Source organism: Euprymna scolopes, chromosome 24 (assembly GCF_053919585.1).
Source record: "Euprymna scolopes isolate OS-2025 chromosome 24, ASM5391958v1, whole genome shotgun sequence".
Taxonomy (NCBI): Eukaryota; Metazoa; Mollusca; class Cephalopoda; order Sepiida; family Sepiolidae; genus Euprymna; species Euprymna scolopes.
The window spans coordinates 91,360,612-91,381,067 of NC_136505.1; the positions used below are offsets into that span (position 1 = coordinate 91,360,612).

Sequence of the window (20,456 nt, forward strand, 5' to 3'; positions counted from 1 at the left end):
TTAAAATTATAACTTATTTAAAAGTGACGTTTGAAGGGGAATTAACAGAAACAGGCGATAACCTGTCTGCCAATTTTATTATGTAGATAGTAATCTCCTCTCTCTTTCTTTTTTCTTCTTCTCCCCCTTATTTCTCTCCTTCTCTTTTTCTTCAGTCCCTTCACATTTCATCTTTTTCTCTTCTTTTGCTCACTCTTTCCTCCTCTCCCTGAAATCTGTCTGAAAAAAAAAGAAAGAAAAAAAGCTGCCCTTCCATTTTTAGAATGGGTTGGGGCATGCTGAGTCAACTTTTTTTTTTTTTTTTTTTTTTTTTACACAGTGATCACCACTTATCAAGGCCCGGAAGCCACTCAGGGATAAGGGTTATTGCAAGTACATTAAGTTAGTGAGGAGATTTGCTGAAGTGTTTACTTAAGGGGGCGGTTCATTAGGAATTTGTTAACATTGGACTTGAAGACATCCAAATTGTAGTCCGGAGGGAAGCAGGCAGACGGAACAGAATTCCATAGGCATGCAGTTCTAAGAAAGAAGCTTTGTTCATGGAATCCGCGTTTTGATTTAGGCACAGATATAGAGTGGGGGAAATTTTTCACAGTGGATTCAGCTAGACGGGTGTTTCTCGTGAAAGATTGGCAAGGGGGGGGACCAGAGATTGGAGTTCAGACGAGCATCTGCCATTGAAATAACGATAAAACAAGGACAGGCTCGCAACGTCTCTTCTGTGGGAGAGAGGTTGCAGGGTAGAGAAAAGGGCATCCCCCACTAAGCCACGAAGTCTATTTTGTACTCTGTCAAGGCAGGATAGGCTGTTTTTAGCAGCTCCTGCCCAGATATGGCAACAGTATTCCATCCTTGGACGTACTTGGCTTTTATATAGATAGAGAATTGCATCAGTAGTAAGATATCTTCTGGAGCGGTAGAAGGATCCCACCATCTTTCCAGCGACCTTGGCAACAGACTTGATGTATGTGTTCCATTTCAGATCAGGAGTAAAGGTCAAACCCAGAAGCTTGTCAAAACACAGCCTCACCCAGACGAGAGCCATCCATCACAATTGATGCCAGATGGGGATCAGATTGATGATGTAAGGATAGGAGTTTGGTTTTTGATGCATTAAAGGTAACCAGCCACATCTTCCCCCACTGAACCACGCGCTCGAGATCAGAGGAGAGAGAATCAGAGAGAACTTTGTCATTTACAGCTTTTGATGTGTTGCCGTAGATGGTTGTGTCATCAGCATAGATGTCAACGAATGATTTAAGTATGTGTTTAGGGAGGTCATTGATGTAGATCAGGAAGAGAGTTGGGCCCAGGATTGACCCCTGGGGGACTCCAGCATTTATATTGCAGGCCTCCGATTTTTGTCCATCGACCACTATTCTTATGAGCCTATCGGAGAGAAATGATTTAATGATTGAGAAAACATTTCCCATTATACCGTAGCTGGAAATCTTGTGAAGTAGACCCTTATGCCATACCTTGTCAAAGGCCTTTGATATGTCAAGAGCAATTGCCCTAGAAAGAAAGCCTTTGTCAAGAGATTCACTTATCCTGTGGGATATAACTGTCAGCACATCTGCGGTAGATCTTGCAGAGCGGAAACCATATTGTGTGTCACTAAGAAGGTTATTCCTGCTGAGGTGGTTGACTATTTCTCTATTTAATATGGATTCCAGCAACTCCTAGGTTTCTTTTATTTTCTACTAATTCAAAGTTCTTTCTGTGTTCTTCCTGGAGTTACCGGCTTTGGAAAACAGTCGAAAACTTAGTAATCTGTAAATTAATAAGATTTAAAAAAAAAAAAAAAAAAAAAAGAAAAGAAAAAAGAAATGACGGCAGTCATACGACTTCTTAATTTCAGCTTGTTCCCTTTGCTGCTAAAACACTCGACTCTTCTCCCGAATTCGTTTTTCTTAACGTAACGAATTCATGTACAAATTAATGCATTTCAAACCACACGCTCCAATAATCCTTAAAGAACAGTTCATATATAAACCCGTGCCTAGATCGGCACTTACATCTCTAGGGCCCCGTACACGGCCAGACAAAACTAGCCCTTCACATTCTTGTCGATTTTCAAACAGAAAAAGTCAGCTGAATCGTAATTATCTTCTCCATTTCACGACGACGACAATTTTCCAAAATCCGACTTTTGTACTTAAAATTCTCCATAGCACGACGACAGTTTTTAAAAATTCCAGCTCTCAAATGCATATTCAAAATTCTACATAACTCGACAATTTTCTCAAAGTCTAGCTTTCACATTGTGTAGACAATTCTCCAAATTTTGCTAACGCCAACTCTAAAAATCCGACTCCAGACTCGTAATTAAAACTTCTTCATTTCTCGCCGAAATTGCTTGTAATCTAATAAGATCTAATAAAGAAAGAAAAAAATAAAGATTGACAACATTCGCACAACTTAACTTCCGTTGTTCCTTTTGCTGTCGAAACACTCGACTCTTCTCTCGAATTCGTTCTTCTTAACGTAGCTAAATTATTCATATGCAAAGTAATGCACTTCAAACCGTAAATGTCTGCTTTGTTTTATTTAAAAAGCAGTCCTTGAAAGTTAGTAATCAGTGTTGTTTTAGCTTTAGTAAAAAAAATCGTTAAAAGTTAATAAACGATTTTCTGTTTGTTTTTACTTTTTTAAAAGTCCTTAAAAGTTAATTATCTGTTTGTTTTAGTAAAAATAAAATAAGAAAAAAAAATGAAACGGTCGTTGAAAGTGAGTTATCGATTTTTGGAGGTTTTAGTACTAATAAACTGTCTTTAAAAGTTAGAATATGATTTTCTAGTTTGTTTTAATAAAAAGAAAACAGTTGTTTTGTTATTAAAAATGGTTCTGGCTCTCAGCCGTCGTCAGCATGGCTGAAATTTTTGGTAATGATTGAACTCACGACTACATAATCCGTAGTCTGGCGTTTTTCTACTGAGCCACGAAGCCTTGTAAAATGTCATGCGTGATTTTGATCGCTTTTAAATAGACCTGTTGTCATTTTATAAGCGATATTATCAGTTTTTAATCGCTGTTTTTTTTTTTTTTTTTTTTTTTTTTTGTATTTAATTTCACTACCTTAACGACTTTCATGCGCGTAAAAATATTAAAAATATAAAAAAAGAGCACTCAGTCAATAAAAGGGGCGACGCCAAAAATGTATGCAAAACGAAGGGCAGGTAACTCCCTCGTCGCTAAGGTAAATACAAAACGCAGAGTTTCAAAACTGAACAACAGATCCCATATTTAATAATATCGTAGGTCAACGTCCGTGTGTTCGTTTCTCGTTTTCTTTTTAGTTCTTATTTTTCAAGACATTCATTTTAGAATGATACCATTATGGGCCCGATTTAGGCCCGATTTTTATGTGACTGGCAATGTTCTTTGATAGGTTTTGTATCGGAATGCCTTCGATAAGTATCGATAATCGAAATAATCCAATAAAAGAAAGAACAGGGTATTTTTACCAGAGTTAACACCTTACACAACTTGACATCACGAGTATATTTGAGAAGTTTTATTATCACACAACCTGAAAGGCCCGACATTCTTTGATATGACAGGGGCGTGTTCAAAATGAATGTTTCTGTTTAAAGCACAATTGCACCATCATACTTGAGTTGTTCATTTTAAACTTAAATTCGAACCATTATCACCGCACAAGCAGTAAGGCACGGCATATAAAATCAACAGTAGGTTCTTTGATATAACAGGGGTGCGTTTGAAATTAATGTTTCTGTTTATAGCACAACTGAAGCATGATACTTGAATTTTTCTTTTTAAACTTTAATGCAAGTCATTATATATAAAAAATAATTTTATAAAATCAACAGTAAGTTCTCTACAGTGCAATGTAAACTACAGCATATTGTAGGTTGTTACTGTGGGGAGGCATGTGAACCTTTTTCCCGGTGCACCGCGATGTGTCCCCAACTAGAGCAGGCAATCAATCGATTTGATGGAAAAATGGTCGATTTCACAGATGACAGTAAATATAGGGGAGGGTGAAACATTCGTTGATTATCCCCGGCAACGTCGGGTCTCCCTGCTAGTTTATTAAAAAAAAATACATTTTTATTTTATTATCTTCATCTTAATTGCTATTTTTATTTTTGTTTGTGTCCTGATGATCTGTGACATTTTATTTATTTTTGTTTTTTTTTTGTTTTTTTGTTTTTTTTTTACTTTTATTTAATAAAAAAATTGGTATTATATAATCTTATGGTGATATTACTAATATCATAGTTATTGAACTCAACTCTTTCATATATGAAAGAGAGAGAGAGAGAGAGAGAGAGAGAGCGAGAGAGAGCGCGTTTAAATTGATCTAAAAAGACTATGTTGGGAGGCTTTTCGTCACAATAATATTTCAGAACAAAAGACAGCCAACTGTTTGACTGCTCGAGGCCATTTGCGCTAACAGGTGCGCCACGATGATGATGATGATGATGATGATGATCATCATCATCATCATCATCATCAACAACAACAATCGTTTTTTGGATCTTTGTATTATCTTTGGCACGACTTATTTTGCAAACGATGCCGATTATTTCCTATCTTTACCCTTTAACCCTTTCAGAAACCAAATCTAATAAAATGCAAGTGTAACTTTATACCTTTACACACGGGTCCCACACGTTGTATGCAGTCTACGTCGCAAAGAACACAAGACAAATAATAACTCGACTCCTTTTTTTTTTGTAGCAACGATATTTATTTCCTTATTCTCCTAAAACGCGTGGTTTCTCGTTACTGCTGTGACGTCACCCACGTCTCTAACGTGATCTCAAACGTTATCCATCTCTCTAACGTGATCTCTTTTTTATTTTATAGTCTTTTTCCTTACATTGACGTCATTTCGAATTTTCGTATACATTTACAAACGCGTGTCTGCATTTTGTTACACAAGTTTGAAATTCTGTACAGATATTCGAATTTGACATAAAGATTCCCGAGTTATACAAAATGCACCTGGATGATTCTTACTAATTATATACGACATATTAAGGCACGACACCTGCTTCTGCTGATTCTCTATTCGCATGATGTTTATGCACGTCATTAGAGCAACCTGAGATTCATATTTCAAGAACAAACAAGAAGCAACCGATTCTAATTTAGACATACTGGAATGCTAGTTCTTTCCGCTAAAAAATCTTTCTAAAAATAATCTTTGTAAAAAATATTCAATTTTTTTTCTGGACTGACAGATCGAGATTTGAGCCAATTAAATATTCTAATTTATAAAACTCACTGTGTGTGTGTGTGTGTGTGTGTGTGTGTGTGTGTGTGTGTGTGTGTGTGTGTCTCCATTTTTTTTTAAGTGCATCTCATTAGAGATGCAAGATTACAGAGTGGCGTGATGCGGGTCAAATAATCACATTTTTTGTTAATCATTTTTTTCTTGTATGGTAAAAAAAAATTGGAACTTGTCAGGCGTAAGAGCATTAACTGAAGTTCTTTGATTGCCATAATTATAAAAAAAAAAAAAAAAAAAAAAAAAATGAACGAAATGAAACTTTATTAAAATTTTACAAAATGAACGAAACATTTTGTAAAATGTTTGCTACAAACGTTTGGCCTGAACCTTGGTCCTTCTTGCCTATGCCCTTGATTGGACTCGGTTCATTTTGAACCATTTCTTATCCATCTGACCATAGCTCAAAGAATATCGACTAAGGCTGGAGCGCTATATGTTTTGGTTTCCATTCTAGCTGATGGCACCCAAGTCATTTTTTTTTTCTTTTTACTTTTGAAATCACTACTATATATTGGGTGTTATAGTTTAAATTTATTCTCGTCCACTGCCTCTCTAGTATTATCACGTCCAGCAACCCCCTAGCGGTAATAAAATACTGCAGATTATTCCCCTTGGCCGGGAGATGTGATTCCGCCATTATGCCTCTCGTCAATAACACGGCACGTGTATTGTTTTCGTTAATAAAAACTATATCAATGGTATACTAGTCTCTCCTCGCTTTTAAAAATACTCTTTCACTCATTTCATTGGGTACAATATAATATATAATAATTGATAAAGAATTTACTGTAGGGAAACTTGGCCAAAGAACACCAGCATAGATAGACACCAGAGAGTTACTTCTATCGGGACACACAGACAGCAAGTCTTGGCCTGGAGAAGGGTAGCCGTGCTTACTCCCCTCCCTGTAGGCATTGTTCCTAAGAGATAGAGTAGAACTCTAACCACTTCTAAAGTGAGTACCAAATTATTGTTGCTCTGTATTGTGATGTTGCATTATGCTTCACGTTTTTCAATCTATTATATATATAAAAGTGAACGCGCGTGTGTGTGTGTGTGTCTATGTACATTTTCCTACGCAGTAACTCTGTCACTTTTAAGTCTACAGACTCGAAATTTGATATACAGGCTACTGAGATTTGGGAAAATCTTTGTAATCCGTGTTCGGCCAGAAATTTGGCTGTTAATCGGTGAAAATTCAACGATTTGACCTTTGAGAACTCTACCAAACTCCTCCGCCATTTTTGGATCTAAACATTTGAAATTTTATATATAGGTTCCTTGGACATGGATCTAACTTAATAAATTGATTTAAGCCCCAAACAATAAGTTTTAAGGGGTCATAATATGGATCAAAGTTTAAAAAAATTGACCGTTTTTGAAATGCTAGTTCGTAATAAATGTGTATTATGTACTTGTGAACTATTTGCGTTTATTAAGCATTTATGTTTAAGTATTTTTAGTTTCAGTGATTGAATCAACTATGAGACCTCTAGTACTTACAATATTATTATATAATAGTAAATACAAAATCTGCATAAACTAAAATATATTTAAGCGTATTTTACACTGGGCGGTCAGTCAATTTGTTGATATATTTACTTTCTATTGTCATTGTTTTTAACTTAAGCATGACAGATAAACATAAACTGTATTAAAATAACTTCTAACACCTTTTAAGTCTCCATTTACTTTCATTCCCACGAGAAAAGTTAATTTTTAATGTGGAAAAAAATCATCCTCTAGAGGGGAACTCTCGATGTGGAGAAAAACAAAAACTGTCTCAGTCTAGAAGGATTTCTCTTTCACTGACCGTGGACAGAACAGATGGGTAGTATAAGAAAGATATTACATTTTACTAATCAGAGGCAAAGTCTTCGGTCAATTAAAAACTCATTTCAGTAAAGCATAACGCATAAAGGCAGCTAAATCACAAATACAGCAGAGATCCCTAGATGTAAGAAAGCCTTCTACTCCAATAGTTTATTCCCCAGAACTGTTAGACTTTGGAACTCCCTTCCGGGATTCTGCTTTCCCAACTGTACTGACCTAGCTTTGTCTTTTTGTTGAGATTATTTGAAAAAATTAAAATAAACAGATAATATGAGACATCTATGAGAAAAAAAGAAAGATGTCATGACCCCCACCCCCACCCGACCCTATGATTAAATCACTAAATCCTGACATGGCTTCTCTCTGCGATTTCGGATTTCACGAGAACCGATTGGGAATGTTTAAAAATAGGATGGACTTCAACTTCTTCTGACCCCCCCCCGCCTCCACCTGCCGCCATTGAACAAACATTAGTTGTACCAGAAAGCATATGAGAAATCTGAGCTTTAGAATTGATTTGCTAAATTCGAACATTGCCAAATTCGGTTACGTTAGTACAAGCAAAGCTCTCCGGTACTCTCCGGGAGCAGGGTTATATAAAAAAAAAAAAAGAGGAGTTAAAAAAGAATAGCCCTTTCTCAAGCACACACACACACACACACACACACACACACACACACACACACACACACACACACACACACACACACACACACACACACAGAATCAGGATTGATAATCCATTGGGGTTTCACATAAAAAGAAAAGAATTAAAGGTCAGTCTAATGTTTCAGAAAATTTTTTAAACGTTATTTTGTAAATTTAGGGGAATTTTTAAATTTATTTTTATTACATTTTCACCCCAAAACAAGGCACATTGCCACTTTGGTGTAGGGGGCTACTATCAAGGGCAGCAACTACTGCGGCACTATGTTGGTATTTGGGCAGCAAGATGTAGGTTAACGTATTCACAAATTTAGAAAATAGTAATTAAGCTGACAAGATTACTATTCTATCGGATTCTTTTTTTCAGCATCTTTTGAAGCTTGGGATCATATCAGGTCAGTGCAAAACTTTTACCGGTTTGTAGAAAGTGGATGCTTTAAACCATTGTATTTAACGCCTTATACAGCCTAACATCACAACTGGATTTGAGAAGATTGTATTAACACACAAGCAGAAAGGTCTGGCATATATAATCAACAGTAGGTTCTTTGATATGACAGAGGTGCGTTCGAAATGTATGTTTCTGTTTAGACCACAATTAAACCAATGACACTAGATATTTGCATTTTAAACTTAAAGGTTCTCTACAGTGCAATGTAGACTACAATGTATTGTGGACTAAATAACTGCGGGGAGGATTAAAAAAATGGGCGATTTTACCGATTTTGATGACAATAAAATACAAGAGGGTGAAACATTTCTTGATCCTTATTCATTCCCGGACAACGTCAGGTGTCCCTGCCAGTATAATAAAGATATACACGCACACATACACATTATATATATATATATATATATATATATATATATATATATATATATATGCATACACATACACATTATATATATATATGCATACACATACACATTATATATATATATATATATATATGCATACACATTATATATATATATGCATACACATTATATATATATATATATATATATATATATATATGCATACACATACACATTATATATATATATATATATGCATACACATACACATTATATATATATATATATATATATATATATATATATATATATATACACATACACATTATATATATATATAAGGTCAGTGCAAAAGTTTTTGATGGTTTATAGAATTGGCAATTTAAACGCTTTTATTTTATGCATCTAACAAATCACCATGATTAATTTATTACTTTTTTATTCCAAGATTATTAAAACAGCATTCATATTTTTCTGCAATATTCTTACTAATGTCGACCTGAAAACAACCTTCTTTAGTCAACAGAAAGAGAGTCATCTTCCATCATGATAATGCTCATCATCACACAGCACTACTGACAAAAGATCCAGGAGAATGCGATTGGGGAATTTTCCTCTCATCCAGCATATTTTTTTTTGGAGCTAGCTCCCTTGGATTATCACTTATTTTGAGAATTATAAAACCACCGAGGTGACCTTAGGTTAACATCATGAGAAAATAGTATTTAGTATTTTAATGGTGAATGCTCTGACGAACTACAAGCACTTGTACCCGTTCGATGTAGATATCCCTGACAAACCCGACAGACAGCCAAATCACAAATACAGTAGAGATCCCTAGATGTAAGAAAGCCTTCTGCTTCAATAGTTTCTTCCCCAGAACTGCTAGACTTTGGAACTCCCTTCCGGGATTCTGCTTTCCCAACTGTACTGATTTAGCTTCATTCAGATTATCACTTATGATGAGCATTCACAAAAACAATGGGATGGCCTTAAGTCAAGATCACGAGAGAATATTAAACATCAGTTAGATTCATATTTCAAATCAAAATTTTTACAAGAATTTTACAAGCGAGGCATTTATAAGCTCGTTAACAGATGGAATCAAGTTATAAAGAAACTTACTACTAACTAAACATCTCTTAAGAGAATTTGGTTGGGAAATCTTGTCCCATCCTGCATATTCTTTTGACCTAGCTCCCTTAGATTATCACTTATTTCGAGATTTATAAAACCACTGAGGTGACCTTAGGTGACATCATGAGAAAATAGTATTTAGTATTTTAATGGTGAATGCTCTGACGAACTACAAGCACTTGTACCCCCTATTTTACGTCTTATCCTCAAGTGTCTCTGGAGCTCAGTAAAAAATAGAAGGAAGATTCCACATAAGGCTAGTTTGAGTAAAAAGGCGCAATTTTCCATTAGAAGTCAAATTAGAAGTTAGGCTGACGTGTACAAGAAGTTGTGTTATGGTAGGAAGTATCAAGTTGGTGCAAAAGTTTTTGCCAATTTGTAAAAGGGTCATTTTAAACGATTTATTTTATGCCTATTGTTATTAATTTAACATATCAAAATGATTAATTTATAACTTTTTTCTTTCATTCATGTTTTTCTGCAATATTCTCACTCACATTCCACTTGAAAATGACAGTCAACAGAAAGGGGGTAATCTTCCATCATGATAATGCTCGTCCTCACAGAACACTATGGACTGCAAATCTTAGAATTTGGTTGGGGAATATTGCCTCATCTTGCATATTCTCCCGATCTAGCTCCCTCGGATTATCACTTATTTCGAGGATTACAAAAACCATTTAAATGGCCTTAGATTAACATATCGAGGTGATTGAACATAAGCTCGATTCATATTTTACATCACACTCTAAAAAGAATTTTTAAGTGAGGTATTTACAAGCTTGTTGACAGATGGAATCAAGTTATAGAGAGGAAAGATTGTGGCTGTTAAAAATAAAGATTTTCGAAAAAATATTTTTTTATTTTCAAGATAAAATTTTAAATTAGCAAAATCTTTTATACCGACTTAATATAACAGTTTCCCGCCTTTTTTTACACAGTCCTTTGCGTTATTATCATATTCTGCGTGATCTTTCAAGCTGCACCAGTTGGACAATAGAGAGAAGAAAAGGCAATGTTGCTTAATAGGGTCTTCTCCACATTCGCAGATGGTTGCGACAGTTTTATAACCTCATCTCGTCATAGTAAAATTTTGATCGCTTCATTCCTGCTCTCAGCTGGTTGATTGTTTTCCACTGGAGTCAGAGTGCTTCTGAACCAAGAAGCCCTCAGAAGAGGAGATTTCGATGTCATTAAGAGGAAGGGCACTTTCTAGCTATTTAACCCACAGCTGTAATCTGATCTCTTCCTGAGATGTTGTTCATGGCTGAGGAAGCATTTCTGTGACTTCATTTATTAGACTGTTGGTTTGCGTCCATGATGGCGTTCATCATTGATAGCTTTTGTGATCTCTATTCGACTGGAAACTTTGAAGCAAGTCAAGAATTTTATCGAATTGAATTAAAAATTGACACAACACTCATTGATAAAAGATTATATTTGAAAATACTGCGAATTCCTAAAATGAAAATCACCTTTATTGGGGTTTATGATGCTCGTCTGTAATTTACAAATTCTCAATGCACAATATATATATATATATATTTGAAAATACTGTGAATTCCTAAAATGAAAATCACCTTTATTGGGGTTTATGATGCTCGTCTGTAATTTACAAATTCTCAATGCACAATATATATATATATATATATATATATATATATGATGATTGCAACGTCTTGCCAGACGAGTGCCACTCCCTCAGACACTTAAAGTCCATGAGCCCAAAAATTACTTTTTTTTTAGTCGTACCAGTGAATTCACATGCTCAAGCAAGCATGACACTGAAGATGGTCATCGAGATCAATTATTACATGCTTCCAGCATTTCAAGCCTCCACGCGTCAAAACTTTTCCATCGCCACAGGACCACTTTTATGGACAAATGCCTGCGGGGGTATCTATACACAAATGATGTTACAGAGTCCTAGCTTTGTACGACAGCTAAGTCTCTCTCTCGGTTCAAAATGTTGAGATCCAGCAACAAGCAAGAGCAAGATAGCACGTAGCAAGTTAAACTGCAGACCAGCTTAATGCGAGTACTGGTCTCCCACTTTATGGTTTTTTAAATCAGAGATTTGCTTCTCCTAGAAAGGTTGCCTTCACCACGGCTTACAGGAGTCCTCTCCACCCCAACACACACACAAACACACACGGTGCTAGTTGGCCGTTGACCCTGAAAAAGGGTTCATTCGCCCTTTGGAAGGTCTTATTTTTAATCCTTCAGGGAGACTAGCCACCCTCCCCACCAAACAAGTCTGGTGAGGATACCAGTTTAGTCGGCAGTGACCCGACCATGAGGCAGGTAGTACTGGGTTACATGGTACCAGTAGCAAATGACATGACCTAACATATATATATATATATATATACAGGATGAGCCCCCCCCAAAAAAAAACGGGTTCCGACTCTAATTAGGCCCCATTTCTTAGTGTTTTGTCTGAATGCAATAAAACTTTGATAATAATTAGTTTATTATATTCAAAACATCACATCAAAACACTAGGGTCTTTGGCCTTTTTTTCTCCGTTCTACAGCATATGTTCTAGATGGCCTCCATTTAGATTTTGTTTTGTTTTTTTTGGTCACTCTGTGTGTATATATATATATATATATATACACACATAAGTATGCCTGAAGAATCCTAGAGTGGATGAAACGCGGAATATTCAGTGTAACTTAATCGCCATATACATTTTATAACTTACTAACTAGCTCTACCTCCCTATTGAGCACTTTTGAAGTAAATACTTAAAGTTTACGCATAAATCTATACTTTCGTATATTAATTTTATGTGAGTAAATTAAGTAGTTATATATGCATATATATATTCATATATATATATATATATATATATATATATATATATATGCATATAATGTATATATATATATATATATATATACATAGACATTAGCTGGACGACTGGCGTTGCCCGGTCATACAATATGCTTAAACATATTTTAATTTATACAGATTGCGTATGTATTATTATAGAATAAATCCTCTATTGATTATTATATATTACGAAGAGTAATTTGCTCCGTGAATTAATTCGCAATCTTTTTTTTTTTTTAATAATAATGATATTATCGTTCATCAAATTCCGTCTATGTTTGTTTACAATATCATCTCAACTGATATTTGGGTTTGACGATGAATGCTCTGGGAAAGTCACTTCTGATTAATGTTTAGTTTTTAAAATATACAACGGAAGAAATGATTTGCTGCGATTTTAAATGGTACTCTTCTTTTATTGTAAATTGAACTTAAAAAATAAAATGAAATGGTGAGGTACACCCGGGATCATTCGATCTGTAGTCGAATACTCTATAACTGAGCTATATCTCCAGATGTCAATAAAAGAAAACCGGTTTTCATTAAACGGAAATGGAATCATGTCTTTTCTGTAGCAACAATTTTATCGTTCAACCCTATTGTGAAGATTGTCTGCTTTTTTTTTTTTTTTTACTTATGATTTCTGTTTCACAGCCAGCGACAAACAAGATATGGTTCCACCTGATTAATAACTATTTTCCTCTCATATCACATGAAAGAAAGTCTCGCCACCTTTTCTCATACTAAGAATAGCTTTCTTGTGATGTTGGAAATCCTTCCCTATTTTGCCTATGTAACAGATGGCTTTCTTGTCCGCTTGACTATATCTAATCATCAAGCAGAAACCGGAAGTACAAAAGGACAGACAATCTTGACTATAACCGTGTAGAGTTGAATGTACCTATTTACTCTGCCTCCCCACGGGACAGAGTTAGACACCAGGGTCGTTTTTTAATGTGGAGAAAAGGTACAAAAATAAAATAAATTGTCTCAGTCGTAAAGGACTGATCCTCCACCGAAAGAGAACAATAAATGGAAGTGCAGCATCTGAAGAACAGATACTACACTTTGATCTTGACCAAAAAGGCCATAGAGTTGAATGTAATAAGCAAAGAAGAAAGCGTCCATGCGTGTGTGCCTTGTGTGGCTTTATGCCTTACCTTTATGTGGGATCTGTTAGAGAGACATTAAAGATGGCGGCCATGAATTTATAAGGTGTAGTCTCCTGGAATCGCACGAGATCTCATCTTCCACTGCACACATATGCAAATGGAGTGAAGTCAATTTTCTAATAAAATGCCTGTTGGCAGATGTGGTGGGGAGAACGCATGCTGGAAGTTGAGAGAGAAAGTTAACAGTGACGAATTCTAGCTGAACTTTTGTTTATTGTATTCATTTATTTATTTTGCTGTTTACCAGCTTATTCAACTGCAAACCGAGTTCTATCAGATCGGTCCAAAACAATCTTCTACGATCAGGTAAATGTTTTTTTAAAGAGAGGGCTAACTATTTTGAAGTGTAACACGATCGTTTGTGTCGAGCACGTATCACAGAAACCCCAACGACCATGTAACCTCCCCCAGACACTTCGTTTGCACTGAGGTCGACAAGAATCAGAATTTTATCAGATAAATTAAAAATTCTTCCATTTCTTCCCTGCCCACCTCCTGCAAACCGTGAAATTTAAAATCGGACGTGCCTGATGGTTTAATTTTCAAGATTAACCTTCTAATGTAAGTAATCGTATAATGTTGCTTTCACAAGAAATGTATGGATCCAATTTATTTTAACACTAGCGAGGGCAGGGGCTGTCCGGTTTTGTCCGGTAGTTAAATACGTTTAAATATATTTTAATTCATGTAGATTTCGTATTTATTATTACAAAGCCAATTCTCTGTTAAATATGACCACTTTGTGTGTGTGTGTCTGTGTGTGTGTGTGTGTGAGAGAGTTCCGTCCTCATAGTTTTTTTTTTACATAGGAGTTACCACTTATCAAGGCCCGGAGGCCACTCAAGAATAAGGGTTAATGGGTCTACATTAGTCATTGCGATTATAGCGTAGTAAACATAAGTAGTGGGAATTTTGTAAATTGGATTACTTAAGGGGAACAGTTCATGAAGAACTTGTTTACGTTAGAATTGAAGACAATCACATTGTAGTCAGCTGGAAAGCAAGCAAACGGAAGAGAATTCCACAGGCGTGCAGTTCTTAGAAAGAAGCATTGTTCATGGAATCTACGTTTAGGTTTAAGCACAGATAAAGAATGTGGGAAATTGTTGATAGTGGTTTTGGCTAGACGAGTGTTTTTTGTGAAAGTCTGGTGAGGAGGGGGGGCATAGATTGAAGCTCAGATGAGCACTTAACATGAAAATAACGACAAAGCAGAGGCAGGCTCGCAACGTCTCTTCTGTGAGAAAGAGGTTGCAGGGAAGAGAAAAGAGCATCCCCCACTCCGAAATAGCTGTGCTTATCATTTGCAAATTTTATACGAAGGTAATTTATGTCTAGCAGTGTTCTTAGACATGATTTGTACAGAAATTCATCCGATAAATATCGAAAATTGAAAAAAATTCGACCCTAAAAATAGATGTTTTTTTTTTTCTTAGAGACACAGAGGGAATTTTTATAGGTTCCAGCCGCAAGGAGATAATAAAAGTTTAACAAATGATTTCTTCTTTAAAAAAAAAAAAAAAAAAAAAAAAAAAAAAAGCAGGGTTATTTACATCTGAAAGTATAGCCTCAGTGGTAGAGCATTTGTCTACAGATCGAATGAGCCCGGGTATACCTCACCATTTTATTTTAATCTTTTCTTGATAATGAGTTCAATTTACAATAAAAGAAGAGGTATTATTATTTAAAATCGCCGCAATCACAATCATTTCTTCGTCACCATATTTTAAAAGCAAACATTAATCAGAAGTGACTTTTCCAGAGCATTCATCATCAGGTCCAAATATCAGCTGACGTGATTTTGTAAACAAATACTGACGGAATTTGATGAACGATATTATCATTATTATTTTTGTATTTAAAAAAAAAAAATTGGGGGGGGGGGATTATTCCACTGGGCAAATTATTTCTCGTAATATATAATAATCAATAGAGGATCTGTTCTATAATACATACATACGCAATCTGCATAAATTAAAATATCATGTTGAAGCATATTGTTTGGCCGGGTAATGCCGGGCGTTCAGCTTATATATATATATATATATATATATATATATATATATATATATATTAGTGCTGGGACAATTAATCGGAATCGGAAATCCAAAATATCGAAATCGAAAAAAATTGTGCCTATTTTCCGATGCTAAAAACGATTCTTTTAGTTTTGTTTTTTTTTTTTTTTTAATTTGATTTTGTTTAAAACAAAATCTACCACTGTTGGTACTAATGATGAAATAATAAATATTTATTGATTTTAAAACTATCAGTAAAAGGAAAATCTATAGATCACCCCCCCCCCCCCAAGTGTATTTTTAACACTAGCGGGGGCTGGGGTGGTCCGACCTTGCCCGGTAGTTAAATATGCTTAAGTATATTTTAATTCATTCAGATTTTTTATTTATTATTACAAAGCCAATTCTCTATCTATCTATCTATCTATCTATCTATCTATCTATCTATCTATTTGTCTATCTATTTTCTACTATTATTTAAAAAGAACTTTGTGTGTGTTCGTTCTCTATGGACTCGAAACTGGCTGGGTCGATTATTATGAAATTTCTCACAAATGTACTTTATGTATCTGGCAGTGTTCTTAGATAGGTTTTGTATGAATTGATAATCGAAAAAATCCGATGAAAGAAGGAACTTTGAAGTTAACACCTTATTCCGCCTAACATCACGAGTGCATCTGAGAAGTTTTATTAGCACATAAGCAGGAAGGCGTTCGAAATTAACGTTTCTAAACCATGCTAGTTAACTTTTGCATTTTAAACTTTAATTCATACTGTTAAAATAATTTTATAAAGTCGACAGTAGGTTTTCTACAGGGCAATATAAAATACGATGTCTTGTGGACTGTCACTGCGGGGGGGGGGGTATGTGAAACTTGTTCCCGGTGCACCGTGATAGGCTTCAACAAGTGCAATCGATCAATCAATTTGATTGAAAAATGGTCGATTTCACCGAATTCGATGACAATAAAAAATATGAGAGTGTGAAACATTCGTTGATCATCATTCAATCCCGGGCAACGTTGGGTCTCCCTGCTAGTAAATAGTACTGATTGCAAAAGTTTAAAAAAAAAATGATTTGGGTGTCCTCAGCTAGAGTCGAAACCAAAATATTTAGCACTCCAGTCACATTCCCTACTGGTTGAGTTATCGACAGATAGATAAACAGGACTTAAAATTAAACCCCTTCAATCCATGAATGAATTTGCACATGCGCGAAAGTAACAGAAATATGTCGGCAAGCTGAAATGAATATTTTGCATTTCAACTTGCCAACATATTTCTGAACGCGTTATTTATCCATCCAAACAAAGATTTTACTCGTTATAAACCATTCTTAGTGTATGATTATTATTTGTTGTTCATTTGAGTGCTATGCGACCAGTAGTTTATCGGTTAAATATTTATACACAGACACACACATACATCTACTGTTTTATTTATATAGACAATATCAAAGCTGGCCAAATTGTGATGTAGATCGTGGTATGAATGAAATATAGATGACTAGCATTTTTTACTTAGCTGTTTATTATTTAAGACGGTGGCTCAACAATAATTTGTTTACATGGAACTTGAGAACAACCATGTTGTAGTCAGCTGGAAAGCAGCCCCACGGTATTGTGTTCCACAGGCGGACAGTTGTAGACCAGAAACGTTGCTCATGCAAACCGACTTTGAAATCTAGTGAGTGATACCCTTTTCCTCATCCCTACTACTTTGTGACTTTGCTATTCTTTCTCTACTCTATCGTTATTGGCATATGACTGAGCTCCAATCTATAACCCCCTTCCCTGTCAAACATTCACAACAAAAACTCGTCTCGCTACAACCACTTTCTCTCTCTACCAAAAAAAAAAAAAAATTAATTAAACGAGACTTCCATGAGCAATCAAATTTGCAAAATCAATTTATTAAGTTAGATCCATGTCCAAAGTACCTATATCTATAATTTCAAGTGCGTAGACCCAAAATTGTCGGAGGAGTTTGGTAGAGTTCTCAAAGGTCATATTGTTGAACTTTGACCCCTTAATCGCTAAATTTCTGGCCAAGAACTGGTTACATCGATGTTCCAAAATCTCAGTACCCTGTATATCAAATTTTGAGTCTGTAGACTAAAAATTGACAGAGTTATTGCGTAAGGAAATGTACACAGACACACAGATACACTGACACATACACAGACACTTCCACTTATATATATATATATATATATATATATATATATATATATATATATATATATATATATATGATTATACATATTTAGGAAATTATAATTTCATCAAAACATATTTCTCTAAATATTTGAGTACTGATTTTTACTATAAGGTGAGTTGAACCAAATTGTTTTTTTTTTAAATCTCATTTAAATCCCATTCTTATTTATTTTATGTTGTGCACCCATTGTTGCTTGTATCCGTTATCTAATAATGTTTAATGTATGAAAACTCATGCGTTTACAATTAAAAATATGCATAACCGGTTCATCTGATTATAAGACGTGGGAAAAATCAGTGCAGTTAGAGATTAGTATTTGATACGGCTGGGAAACGAATAGACAAAAAATGATTGAGATAAATGCGAAAGATGGATTTCAGGGTCGTGGGACAGGGTAGGGGTGAACAATATGCCCGAATATGCCCAATATGCCCGAAGGTGTCAGAGGCAGTTGTGTTGTGAACAGGACAAAGTTTATTTCACCGATAGATGGAAGCCTTGTATGTACTACAACTCTTCCGGGTAGAGTGGGCTTGGGAGTACGAGGCAACTCCAAAGCTTCCAAATTAATGCCTTACCAGGAGATCTCCTTTAAGATCATATAACAGATAGGAACAAATAATGCAGCAAAAGCACATGTCTTGGATTATATTTATTAACTGTAAGAACAATATGTCTTTGCGTGTGTTTGTATGTCCAGCTAAAACTTGAAAGATACACAACAAACACCTACAAAGTTGGTATTTTTAATCGCTGTAAACCTGCAAAAATACTATGTAAAATTTAGAAAAAAAAAGAAGATCCGTGCTTCATATGACAAATGGTCATTTGCAACGTTTAATGTTATCAAAAAGTAAACACGATTTTTAATGTTATCATGTAGTAACTAACCAAATAATTTTTTAAAGATGAATTTCTTTAATAAAATAAGTTTTCAATTCTAAATGTCATATAATTTTGGATTTTCGTCTCTTTTCCTTAGTATAACTCTTCCAAATATACGGCATAATGAATGCTCTGACGAACTGCAAGCACTTGTGCCCCCCCAATGTAAATACCCTCGGCAAACCCGACAAACAGCTAAATTCCACCTCTACACAGTGGAGTTCCCTAGATGTAGGAGAGCTTTCTACTCCAGTAGTTACTTCCCCAAGAACCACTAGACTTTGGAATTCCATTCCGGTTCCCAGCTTCCCCAACTGTACTGACATGCAGAAGTTCAAGTGTAATGTGAACCGACATCTTACTGCCCAACTCCCTACATAGTACCCCAGTAGCTTATGTCCCTGATAGTAGCCCCCTACACCAAAGTGACAATGTGCCTTGTTTGGGGTGAAAATGTAAAAAAAAACAAAACAATTTCGGCATTGTTTTCAATGTCCTGGGCTTCTTACCACTGGACTCAAGCAGTGACGACTCAGGGGAGGTGGAGTTGGGGATTGCGTAGCCTTTGTCTTACAATTTCATGCCCAGTTACCATTACAGGGAGTATTTATTGCTTTTCAAGACTGAAGGAAGGCTTCCGACTCTTTTGAAAATGAAAACAAAGAATACTTCCGGTGAGCTAGAGTGCGTGTGACGACAAATTAAATGCTTTTCTTGCGACCACCCTGTAGTTAAAAAAAATAGCATTCACGAAAAGATTTGAATATTTCTAAAAAAACAAAAAAGAAAAAAAATGTTGTGTGTTAGTTATATAATAATAAAATTCTTTTTTTTTTTTTTTTTCAGATTCTGAATACAGAGCTACAAAAGGACGAAGTTTAAATCCGCAGAGATCATCGTTGTTTTAATCCTATAGACATTCTTAATCCTTTAATCCTTTAAACGATTAAATCATAATTTAAATACGATTTAAGTTGAATCTTAATCCCCCCCCCACTTCTTGGTTTGTATTTCAGAAGAAACAGAATTTGCTTTTTTTTTTTTTTTTTTTTTTTTTTTTTTTTTTTTTTTACGATTTAATCTACTTGTTTTATTTTACGGCATATCAACCCTCTTGGTTTATTTAATGGCGAATACAATCATTTTGGTATTAAAAGATTTTATGCTTAAAGATTTTTTATATCTTTAAATATTTATTCATATTGTTTTATTTGGCCTGCTGTTTTACGGCATATCAACCCACTTGCGTTATTAAATGTCAAATCCAGCCATTTGGGTTATTTGATGTCGAATCCTGATCATTTTGCAATAAAAGATTTTTATGCTTAAAGTTCTTTATATCCTCAAATATTCATTTGTTGTTTTGCGGAGGAAAATGTTTGTTTTTGTCTTTGCAGAACATGACTGAGTTTTTCAAAGGGGAAGAAAGGAAAAAATATCAATAACATCAATGTTTGATGCATTTTAGGTCAAGAAGCCAGTATCTTCAGACAGCCTGGTGATTTTACAGTCTGTCATTGACTTATTTTATTCGTCGTCAAAACTCTTGGTATATTTACATCTACTTCGGGGAGGAGTGATAGGCACAAGGTTAAGCATGGATAAAAAAAACAACATATTAGGACG

At 35.1% G+C, this 20,456-nt stretch overlaps 1 long non-coding RNA gene across 1 annotated transcript in view; it reads left to right on the plus strand.

Moving 5' to 3' along the window:
• The window catches only part of LOC145246845 (uncharacterized), a 121,255-nt gene extending 101,092 nt beyond the window's left edge, over positions 1–20,163 (plus strand). Inside the window, exon 2 of the long non-coding RNA XR_013863196.1 lies at positions 19,677–20,163. This is a non-coding gene — a long non-coding RNA (uncharacterized LOC145246845). The remainder of the gene's footprint in view (positions 1–19,676) is intronic.
• Positions 20,164–20,456: the final 293 nt, after the last annotated feature.